A 13,010-nucleotide genomic window follows, 5' to 3' on the forward strand; every position below is an offset into this window, starting at 1 on the left:
CAACAGTTCCTGAGTTGTGTTTCAAAAATAAAGGATTGCATTAAGGGTGGCCAAAAAATACTGGATGAAAGAAAAAAATGGGATTTATAACAACACAGTTTGTAGAGAAAACGATTGTCCATTCTGCTAGCGGTATAAAAGTCGTCCCTTAATTGCCAAACATTTTCTTAAAACAAGATATTTATAACTGTAGATTGGAAGTGCCACAAAAAGCTTCGAAGCTTGAAATGTTTTGAAGATGAACAGCAATCAGTGTAGTATTTAATCAAAGTAATATGTAATAAAAAGGATCTGATGTGAGTCTGATAAACAAAATGGCTCAAATACATGGTTCAAACCCCACCCCAGGTTTGAAGGCCTGCCTATACATAATCTTCTCCTTGAACATGTATTTTATGTGTAAATCTTCTCATCCATTGGGCAGAAATCCTTCCAATGACAACACAGAATCTGCAGACGAAAAGCAACTTCTGCCATTGAATTTCGACCTGGTTATTAGTAATTAAGCCCTTATATAAAAAAATTTGGGCGTTTGTTCACGGAAGTTTTCTGAGAAGGCTCATAATGCAATTTTTTTGAAGCCAAATAATTTAAAGATATGGTTTTCAAGTGATCAATTTCCTTTTGCAAAGTAAATTACAATAATGCCTCCAAAATTTCAATATTTTTGTCTTCTAATGTTTGAAAATTTGTGAAAAATGGCTGAATGGGATTCCATGTGAAAACATACATCTTGTAAAAATTTCAAAGCAAATCTCTTTCTCCTTTTTTTTAAGAAACAATGTCTATTCAATATTTTCCTTTCCATTTATAAATTTATTTTAAGCATCAAATAATACTATTTTTTTTACAGTTCGTATTTCAGTGAATAATGTTGTTGTAAGATTGTTACTATGTAAAATGTCTCCTTTCAATCAGTTGTCTGCTTTTAAATAATTCGCGTATATAAAGTCAAAGAAACTTATAGAAACCCAAAGTTAATTCTTTTATAAATTGTCCCTGAATAATCTGATTTGATGAAAAATTTTGAACTTGTTTAATTTGAAGTGCTCAAACTTGTTTGAAAAACTTGAACTCAAGATTAATTTCTCAGTCAAAATGTATTTCTCAAAATTTATTCTTAATTTGTCATTGATAATATTTTATTAATTATCACATCAAAATTTTTCATAAGAGACTAATAAAGTAAACATGTGTGAGGGAAATACAAAAGCTTTAAATTTGAAGATGTAAAATTATGAAAAAAGTTACAGAAATTTAAAAGAAGGTAAAAACGTAATGATTTTTTTTTTAAATTTTTGCATAAAATTTTTTTTAGTCTCACTTATAACATCATGATTTTTGTAATTTTTTTATGAGTGTTTGATGAACTTTTATATTTTTCACTGATTACGGGATCACTGATTTCGAAAATTTAAAACCTTATTACTTTTTATATATCTGGATAGAGATGCATAATCCACGATTTTTTGAATAACAAATAATTTTGCTATTGTTATTTTTAAATATTTGTTCAAAATATCTGTTATTTCAATCATGTTATTAATTGAAAATTGTTACTTAATATTAAATATAAAATTTATTAATTGTAACTAATACTTAATTTACTAATTTAAGTAACGTGTGATTGAATTAATTTATCTATTTCAGCTTACTTCTTAAATCTGATTTTTTTTTCAAAACTATTTATTTAATTTCTTTATTGGAGTAAACCATTTTCTGAAAAATTTGAATTAAATATATATGTCAATTCTTTAAATTGTTTACTTTAATTCTATATTTTAACAATAGATGGCGTCATCAGTAAACGGAATATATGCAAAGTCAAGTCACAAGCAATTAAAAAGGATTTGTATGGAATAGTGCATCATCAAATGCGAATATCGGGAAGTCAAGGTTACTTTCATGAAGTGGAGCGGCGACTTCACACTTTCCAGTGAAGTCACCGCTCCGATAAATTTCAGTGATATGCAATTCAATGATAGGATAATTCCAATAACCGGTCCGTTCCCTTTTCAATCCATTCACAGATTTCTCCTATTCTGTTTCGTTCGAGAGTTTCCATTGGATAGATCGCATTGATTGGTACTTTCCAGTGAAGTCACCGCTTCAGTAAATTTCAGTGATATCGTATTGATTGTTACTTTCTATCGTGATCCAAAACCTGTAATCGAAATATCACCAGTAAGATCGTAACAAGGATTTGAATCACACCCCTCTTTGAAAAGTATTGATCACTGGTATTTGTGACTTTATGATATTGGTTACGTAATAACCGCTCGTAAAATATTCGTCATCCCTACACAGATTTCTCCTTTTCTGTTTCGTTCGAAAGCTTCCATTGGACAGATCGTATCGATTGTTACTTTTCAGTGAAGTCCCCGCTCCGGTAAATTTCAGTGATATCAGATCGATTTTAGCCAGTAAGATCGTATCAAGGATTTGAATCACACCCCTCTTTAAAAAGTATTGATCACTGATATTTGTGACTTTATTATATTGGTTACATAATAACAGCTCGTAAAATATTCCTCATCCCTATGTCTGGATTCATTTCTTCATTTTTCATTACAGGCCGGTGAGTTGCATTCTGAATCTGTAGATATTAGACATGCTGAATCTTATGATCCAAAATATGGGAAAATATTAACTGTTTTTTTGTTGTTTTTTTTCCGCCAAGATGGTGCTATTCTTTTAGTTTTCCCTGGATTCCCATCGTATTGATCAAAACCTAAAAATCAAAGTGCTCGTTGGCGTGACTATAGTACGGAGAAACCAATGAAAGTCCCTACATTTCCTTCCGTAATTTCACTTCCATGCGTCCGTAACATGCGCTCTTTTTCCTTTTACTTTATTTATATGTAGAGAAAGTTTATTGATAAAAGTAACGACTTTTTCAGAAAATATTTTTAATTAATAATAAAAAGAAAGGAAAAAAGAGTTAAGTGGGAAGCTGAAACTAATTTCCGCATCAGGTCAAACACAACGAAAGGTTTTCAATTAGATGAAGTGAGCTTTTCCGCCGAAAATAAAAGGTTTTGTGGCGATGTCTTCCGTGTTTTGAATTTTTTTTATAGGATTTTCTTTGTATTAGGAATTTTTATTAGTATTTTCTGAATTTCTTGAAAATCAATTTCAAGAAATCAGCCATGTCTTCATTACCACCAATTTTAATTGGTAGACTTGTTGCTTGTGTTCGTGGCGCCCATTGGTGTATTTTGACAACTTGAAGCCAATATATATATATATATATATAATGAAGTTGCTACACTTTATCTTTTACTTTTTATTCTAATTTTTTTGATAATGTAAAATGATAACGTGACTGATTTATTTCTATATTTGAGTATTTACATTACATTAGGATGGACATTACAGTGTCCAAGCATTCAAATTTTGAAATTGAAAAATTATTCTTGACAAATACCTCAGACTAATTTTTATTTAAATTTTTAATGCAAACTATTCAATTAAATCCCCAATTTTTTTTTTATTTACTGTTACGAGTTTTATTATGAACCAAAAATTGTTGTAGGAAAATATTCCTATTTATAATCTATTCGAACTGGAATAAACTGCGTCAACATTCTTTGCCCCATGAACTGAATGGTATTTTTCATTCAATTGTATATCTGGATCTTAATTTTTTTAGTGAAAATGATTATTAAAATAATTAAATTTGTATTATTATCTTACTTTAATAAATTAATACTAAAGTTTAAAATTAAGTTAATAAATTTATTATTATCTAAAATAATAATTTAAAATTATTTAATGCACTAAATTAATTATTTAAAAATTGTTTGTTGACTCAAAAATTTTTTCACGAAGAATTTTTAAGTAAAAGAAATGTTAGAATAAATCGAAATATTTTATTTTAGTATAGGTGCCAAAATGGAAATATTTTATTTAGTAAAAAGATGACAAAACTTTTTAAGACCACTTAAATACTCTTTAATTATACAATTGGATATTTTTGAAATTTAAAACAATATTATGTGATAAAATTATAAAACAAATCATATTTTATATTTATATCTTTTATTATTATACTATGCACAATTTCATGTTATAACTTACCTCAATTTGTTTTATACATATTCTTTTAAACTATTTTGGAAAGCAATAATTTTCACATAATATTAATTGTCCATGATGGCTAGAAAGTTCATGCTTTCTTGAATTATCGACAAACTATAACAGTTTTTAAGCAGCTTTAGTTTTGTGAAACTGCTTGCATTTCCGAATTTTAAACATTTGTAAATTTTTAACACAGCCATTACATTCAGGAAAGTTGATTGTATCATATTGCTATAAATCAGTTCATAAGAATTCTTTGCAGGTATTATTTTTTCTTCATTTATTTCTAGAAATTGCGACATGTAGAATTTAAAATGTACAATTTCATTAGCAAATTCAGATTCGATATTCTATGAACAACGTTGAAATTTTTGAGCAGCTTCTATATTTCGACGTTTGTTCTTTTTGGAAAATTAACCAAATATCGAAATATTGAATAAACTTTACAATACGCTTCAAAACGTCACGAAAGTTCTGGACGTAGCATATCTGACTATTTTGTTATGACAGTTTTCGCTTTCATCTACGTAGAAGATCTTTCATACTACGCTCTTCGTAATGTTTTTTCTTTCTCCCCCCCCCCATTTGTCTTCATGTCACAATTATCAAACATTTCATTTTTTGTTAAGGGTGTGTTCAGAAAATTTCAACTGGGAGAATTCGAATTGTTATATATCCCTTATTTACTATGGAAATATATTTATAAAAATTTTTAATAAAAATTCATAAATGTTTTTTTTACTTAAAAATATTAAATTAATAAAAAAATGGGAAGCCATGAAATTAAAATTATCACTCCCTTTTTTAAATTTTTTTTATAAGTTACGTTTAATTTTTTAAAAAATTGACTCATACAGAAAACTATAGAAGGAATTCTCTTTGAATCATTCAAAAAAGACAACGTATGAATATTTATAATAGTTGAGAAAAACTATATTTTTAATTTTTAAAAACTGCATTTGTTTATCTCTACACTTTAAAAATGTGTACAGAAGCTGCCATCTTCAAAAGTTCAGCGAAAAGAAAATCTTGTGAGAATAAGACGCTTTGGAAATATAGACGACAAGAAACGAAAATGCAGAGAAATCTCTACAAAACAGTCATTCCCTCGGCTTAAAGTCAAGGATGAGATCAATATCACAACCCTTTGTCGGTGCAGGGCATGTCATTAACATTTCTTGTAAAAGGGAGCTCTTTTTTCCCCCCTTTATCTTATGTTATAATAGCTGTGAGTTGTTGACTTGTGAGTCAGTTAGTCAAAGAAAATAAAAGATTGCAGCGGCCAAACAGGCGATAAATGACTGCTTTTTTCGCCAGCTGGCGATAAGCATCAATCATACCTAAGGAGATGAACTTTGCTCTCCAACGAATACGAGTGATTCACTTCCTGCCTTCGCCGGCTTGCTTAGAACTTCTGCCTCGTGCTGGTCGATGGAATTACGGCCAATGTATCATGTTCTATATTTGTTAATTTAATTTGTAATTAAATTTTATTTTTGTTATTTACATGGCTGGCAGTTTTCATTAAGTAAAAATGTTTTAGTACTTTAATTTAAAGTAAATTTGGCAATGCGTGTTAAACCACGCACCAAACTGGTGACCCGGTACTTTCTTTTTTACTTTTCTAAAATTTGCGAAGTCCAGCCTCAAAATTTCTAAAATCCGCTCAAATCAAATTTTGGTGATTGAGCTTCTCAATTATTTTTTGTAATGGATTATTTTGGATTATTGTGCCAAGAGGTAATGCATCAAGGACCACGTGTGTGCTCGAATTTTCTGTTCATTTCTCTGTGATTGGTCAATATTTCATTTCCCCATTATTTTGGCGAAGAAATCTTATTATTTATATTCAGTATTAATTTTTGTGTTATTTTTCGTATTCGAAGCATTAATTTCTTATTACTTTCGTTTTGGCAACCATGTTTATTATTATGATTCTTAACTCCTAATTTCTTAAAAAAAATGTGTATTTAAATAATCATAACTTTTTCTGATACTCATAAATATTGTAAAAATTATCAGTTTCCCACATCGAGTAACCAAAAATGCTTAATACTGAAAACGAAACTGTCAATGCTGACGCTCCGACAGAGTCGCAGGTGTCCCATCTTTCGGTGAAAATACCACCACTGTAGAGGAACAATATAAAATTGTGGTTCATCCAAGTAGAAAGCAATATCGCTCTAGCAAAAATAACCTATGACCTTACAAAATACAATCATTTGATTGCAACTATTGATCCGGAAACTTTATCAGCGGTTGCTGATATTTTACTCGCACCCCCCGAAACCAACAAATATGACGCGTTAAAGGCTCGACTTATAGCCGAATTTTCCGCTTCGGAAAATGAATAGATCCGTCGACTGCTTTCTGAACTACATTTAGGCGCCGATAAATCATCGCAGTTACTCCGAAAGATGCGCGAACTCGGTTGTGGCACAGGCATAAAAGACGATTTCCTCAAAACTTTATGGCTGCAAAGACTACCATCAGAAATGCAGGTAATTTTATCAATAAGTTCTGAACCCCTGGACAATTTGGCCAACATGGCCGACAAAATTGCCGAGGTCCGTATTTCCTCGGCAGATAACAGCGTCTTTGCCGTCAGCTGAGGCGCGGAAAGTACTGCCATGCAAAAAGCTTCCACTCTGGATGAGTTTACTGCACTCCGAAGCGAAATCGCCGCTTTAAGTAAGCAGGTACAACGGCTTTCCCGCGACAGAAGCAGAGGCCCTTTCCATCGGAAAAACAGACAGCGCAGTTTTTCGCTTGGGCGTTCCGGTGATCGTGGGAGAAAATTCTGTTATTATCATTCCCGATTCGGAGAAAAGGCACTGAAGTGCGTATCGCCATGTTCGTACTCAACTAACGCGGATCCGGAAAACTCGCAATAGCGGCTGTCGATCAACCTACATCGGCGGCAGCCGCACAATCGTATCGTTTGCATGTTTTTGATAAGAGATAACATTTCAAATTTTTGATCGATTCTGGCTCTGATGTTTCATGCATACCACTCAACAAAAACCAAAAAAATTTAAAACCTGATTCTCTGCAACTTTTTGCAGCTAACAACTCCAAAATTTATACTTATGGATCTAAATTATTAAATGTGGACTTAGGTCTCAGGCGAAATTTCCCATGGAAATTTTTAATTGCTAATGTGCCTGTTCCCATCATAGGGGCCGATTTTTTACAAACCTTTGACCTATTAATATATCTCAAAGGGCGCAAACTTATTGATAATGTAACTAAATTTACCCAACCAGGAATAATTTCAAAATCAACAAATTATGCGTCTCTAAAACTTATTTCTGGTGAATTAATATACCATAAAATTTTGGAAGAATTCCCAGAATTAACAAAATTAACATTTGGGTTAAAACCTGTTAAACATAATACGGTACATTTTATTGAAACAACCGGTCAGCCTTTCCATAGTAAACCTAGAAGACTAAATCCAGAAATGTATGACGCCGTCAAAAAAGAGTTTCAGTTCATGATGGACCAAGGCATATGCCGACCATCAAAATCACCTTGGTCATCTCCCCTTCATGTCGTTACCAAAAGCTCAGGCAGCATTCGTCCTGTTGGTGACTATAGGAGATTGAATGCCTGTACTGTACCGGACCGTTATCCCATACCCCATATTCAGGATTTTTCCAATGCACTCCACGGAAAAAAATATTTTTTCAAAACTTGATATAGTCCGTGCTTATTTTCACATACCAGTGCATCCGGATCATATACAAAAAACCGCAGTTTGTACACCATTTGGACTGTTTGAGTTCCCATTCTTAAATTTTGGACTATGTGGGGCAGAACAAACTTTTCAGCGATTCATAAATGAAATCCTGGGAGATATTAAATTTTGCTATGTTTATTTAGATGATATTTTAATATTTAGTTCCAGTCAAGAAGAGCATAAAGCTCATTTACGAATCTTACTGGAGAGATTAAACACTTATGGACTAACCATAAATGTTTCAAAATGCATATTTGGCGTTTCAGAAATTCCTTTCTTAGGTCATTTAATTACTAGTTCGGGAACTAAACCTTTACCCCATAAAGTTGAACCGATTCTCAAATATCTACAACCAAAAACAGTAAAAGATCTTCAAAGGTTCTTAGGTTTTTAAAATTTTTTCCGTAGATTTTTACCAAACATAGCAAAACATCAGGTACATTTAACTTCATATTTAAAAGGCGCAAAAAAGAATGATAAAACGAAATTGGACTGGTCAGATAAAGCGGAAGAAGAATTCCAAAATTGTAAACAATTAATCGCAAATGCTGTTTTATTGGCACATCCAAAACCAGATGCCACATTAATTTTACAAGTCGACGCTTCAGACTTTGCAATCGGAGGGACATTGTCTCAATTAGTAGATGAAGAATTGCAACCACTCGCATTCTTTTCTCGGAAACTCTCCCCAGCAGAAAGAAACTATAGCGCTTACGACAGAGAGTTATTAGCAGCTTATGCTGCCATCAAACACTTTAGGCATACGCTTGAAGCTAGAAATTTCTCTTTGTTTACGGATCATAAGCCGTTAACTTACGCTTTCCAACAACGCTTAGACAAATGCTCTCCGAGAGAGGCTAGACAATTAGATTTTATATCTCAGTTTACCACCGATATTTACCACATAAAAGGCTCTGAGAATATATTAGCAGATGCACTTTCGAGGATAAATGCTATAAACATGCCAAATCCCATAGATTATAACGAAATTGCACAAGCACAACAAATTGATTCTGAATTAAAAATTTAATCGATAATTCTGCAACATTACAATTTAAAAGAATTGCTTTCCCAAATTGCGAAACTCCCATTTTTTGTGATGTATCAACAGGTACAGCTCGACCTTATATTCCTGAATCATTTCGTCAAAAAATTTTTGCATCATTACATAATTTATCTCATCCTAGAATTCGCAGGACTTCAAAATTAATTCGATCGCGTTTTATTTGGCCTTCCATTCGAAAAGATTGCAACAATTGGGCTAAAGATTGCATCCCGTGTCAAAAATCGAAGGTAATTCGCCATACTAAGACCCCAGTAGGAAAATTTGTAGACCAATCACAGAGGTTCGAACATGTGCACCTGGACCTTGTAGGCCCTCTACCTCCTTCTCAAGGAAACTATTACTGTTTAACAATGATAGATAGGTTCACGAGATGGCCAGAAGCCGTACCAATTCCAGGCATGACAGCACAGACAGTAGCACAAAATTTTTTTAAGCACTGGATAGCCAGATTTGGTTGTCCTGTAAGAATTACTACTGACCAAGGCAGACAGTTTGAGAGTGATTTATTCCTTGCTCTCTCTCAGCTACTAGGAATTAAAAGGATAAGATCTTCTCCTTATCATCCTCAGGCCAGTGGCCTGATCGAAGAGTTCCACCGCCCATTAAAGGCAGCTTTGAAAGCCTACAACACCGATCAGTGGTCTGCAGCACTGCCCACCTTGTTACTCGGATTCCGGTCCGTCTTCAAAGAGGATCTACAATCGACGACAGCTGAGCTGGTATATGGCAAGTCTCTGCAACTACCAGGAGAATTTTTCGATCCAACACCCGGAGACGCATCACCCAAGCAGCTCGTGGACGACTTAAAACATCATTTTGCAACGATGAGACCAGTTCCAACGTCCTGTCATGGACAAAGAACAATCTTTGTGCATCCTCACCTCAACGTGTGTTCACATGTATTTGTGAGACATGACGGTGTACGCAAACCCCTACAAGCACCATATGATGGACCCTACAAAGTTCTTGTCAGGCGACAGAAAACTTTTGATCTCGAGATCAAGGGAACTTCCCATACTATTTCTATAGACCGTCTGAAACCTGCTTTTATTATTCCTCCTGAGTGTTCCAGTATACCACCTGCTAAGCAAGAAGCAAGTTCCACTACTAAGTGTACCAAGACACTTCCAGATGAGACATCCATCATCGTCGTTCCAGCAAGGCAAACAACTCGCTCAGGGCGACAAGTTCGACCCCCACGTCGTTATGTCCATTTCCAATGAGACTGCGGAGGGAGTGTGCAGCGGCCAAACAGGCGATAAATGACTGTTTGTTTCGCCAGCTGGCGATAAGCATCAATCATGCCTAAGGAGATGAACTTTGCTCTCCAACGAATACGAGTGATTCACTTCCTGCCTTCGCCGGCTTGCTTAGAACTTCTGCCTCGTGCTGGTCGATGGAATTACGGCCAATGTATCATGTTCTATATTTGTTAATTTAATTTGTAATTAAATTTTATTTTTGTTATTTACATGGCTGGCAGTTTTCATTAAGTAAAAATGTTTTAATACTTTAATTTAAAGTAAATTTGGCAATGCGTGTTAAACCACGCACCAAAAGATTTATCACAAAGATCTGCAAACCAGTTTGAAATTAAATTCTAAGAGAAATGTTCTGAAATTTAGCAGAAAGTTGATTTCAATTATAATGTATTCGAGTACACTATGCTTGTAAATTAAATAAATAAAACACAATTGCTCATTTATTTTCTAAAAAAAGAGCATTTAGATCATACCGGTACGTAATAATAAGGTGTTAATAATATTCAAATCATATGATTTTGCTAATCATATTGCAATTTGACATTTCGGGTTTATTTCAATAATTTATAGTTTTTTTTATATCTTAGAAATTTTCCGAATATCCCTACTTTTGAAATTATTTACTTAATTATTTTTTTCATTCATAGTTATTTCCCCCTATGTTTCGTTTGATTCTTCATTTTCATTGAATATCTTTTTCTTTTCTTTCTTTTTTTTTCTGAGTAAAGGAAAGGGGAAAAATTGTGTGCAAATCTGCAACGAAAAAAAATTACTGTCGATTCAGCACTATGGTATAGATTTTAAAGATACCCCCCCCCCTCTACATGTCTCAAGTTATGAGGCGACCGTCTCCAACGCCTGTGCGGAAATCTGCCACTGGTAGCACCATCTCTTGATGTTTTTCATTAGCCCATTGCCTGCAAATTAGGTTTTTTAAATTTTTTTCTGGATAAGTTATATATATAGTATGTGTTATGGAAATTCCTATTTCGAACTTTGCACCAAGAGAATTCATTAATGAATTCTCTATCGCCTTTCCATGAACCCTGTATCGCCTTTCCATTCTCTTCCTCAACATCCCCCGCACATGACATTGTTTGAACCACAATAATAGATTTAACCCCTTCTTGTCAGTGCCAGTGAATCTCATGGATGTCGCACATAATCCGCAACCATCTAAGAATATTCTTTGGATTCTTAACTGAATCAGTAAGAGAGCATTTTCTGGAAATGACAAATGTCATTTAATTAGATTATGAACAAACCTAAAGAATTAAAGATTTAATAATTGTCAGGGTTGTTATAAAACTCACTCGATATATGAGCCCCAAAGTTTATATGCTCACCCAATCAAAAGGGAATTTCATGTATAGTTTTTTGAAGGTATGCATTCAAGATTATAATAATTTAAATTCATAGAGCTACCACAGTTACGGTTACAAGGAAATGTTTCGAAATTTTTGAATAGCAACACCCACTTTTTCCCTATGCAAGTGGATTGTCGCTTTGAAATAACATAAATGGAATTGGAATGTTGCACTAATGGCGAAAATTAGCTCGAAAAAAACCAGTAACCACATTAAAAGTTAGAGGGATGAGATTTATATTGGAATTACAAATTTTCATTCTAAAATTTTTCACTATAACGATAACCATGAGAACTTTGCTATTTTAATTCATCACAATCTCGATCAAATACCTTCAAATAACTATATCTGAAATTTCATTTCAATGGATTGAGCTGATAGGTGGTTGGGATTTCATATGTCGGAAATTGTATTTCTTACGACCACCGTTCTTATATTCCGGGCAGAGAAAAGGGCTTAGATGCTGGATCATTCGAACTTCTCAATGCTTCCAAGTTCGAAGAAATAGTTATTCTTGGAGTACATGTGATTTTGAACCTACACTGAGCGAACAATTTCTGCGAGTTACGTTCGCTTCAGCTTTGCTGATTTGTTGGACTTAATCGTTTGTGAAAGAACGGTAGTTTTATATGCGCTCCCTTGGAGTCTTGTGCTGACCGGGTGAATTTTCCCTCGTTCTCTTGTGTATGTGTGTGATGTTTTAACGCAGCAGATTTTTTGCCATCGTACAGAAGGCTAACATTCACCAAATGGTCAATACCAATTTTTCACTCTTCTGTTCTTTCTGGATGTTCAGATGATATTTCCTCTCTTTCTATGGAAAATGTCCTTGATATTTTGAATAACATTGAAAATGTCGACAATGCCATCGCTGATGATGATCAACTCAACATGGACCTTAATACCGAAAAATATGAATACGAAAAAGAATTTCCAAACATAACTAATAAAAACGCACTAACACCCAATGAAAATGACAAAGGTACCTACATAAATAAGAGCTCATCTCAAGCGACTAACGAACCAATTAAAAAGCATATTCCTCTAATTATCATCGATCAAGTATTCAACATGTCTTAACTTCTCAAGGATCTTAAAAATATTACTAATTCAAGCATTGAAGGGCGCCTGCTTTCAAATAATAAACTTAAAGTTTTTCAACTTCAATTGAAGCCCACGGAGCTATCCGAATGCCTATCATAGAGCAGAAGCTTCATTCCTTCGCCTTAATCCGTATATCATTTACACCTTTGAAATGAAGGAAAGGAAAATAAATCCAAGCAACAGGCCATGGAATTTTTACCATCCACTCCGTCACCGAAGGACCAAGACCAATCTATCCCTGCTCCTGATGCCTTTACCGAAAACTGAAATCAGCAAGGATATTTTTCATATGAAGTCCATATATTACATGAGATTCATTGTTGGACCTCTCAGAAGAAAATGTCTCTGGGACAATGTTACAAGTGTTAAGATTTCTTTCCTCACAGCCA

The sequence above is a fragment of the Argiope bruennichi genome, chromosome 7 (assembly GCF_947563725.1).
Source record: "Argiope bruennichi chromosome 7, qqArgBrue1.1, whole genome shotgun sequence".
Taxonomy (NCBI): Eukaryota; Metazoa; Arthropoda; class Arachnida; order Araneae; family Araneidae; genus Argiope; species Argiope bruennichi.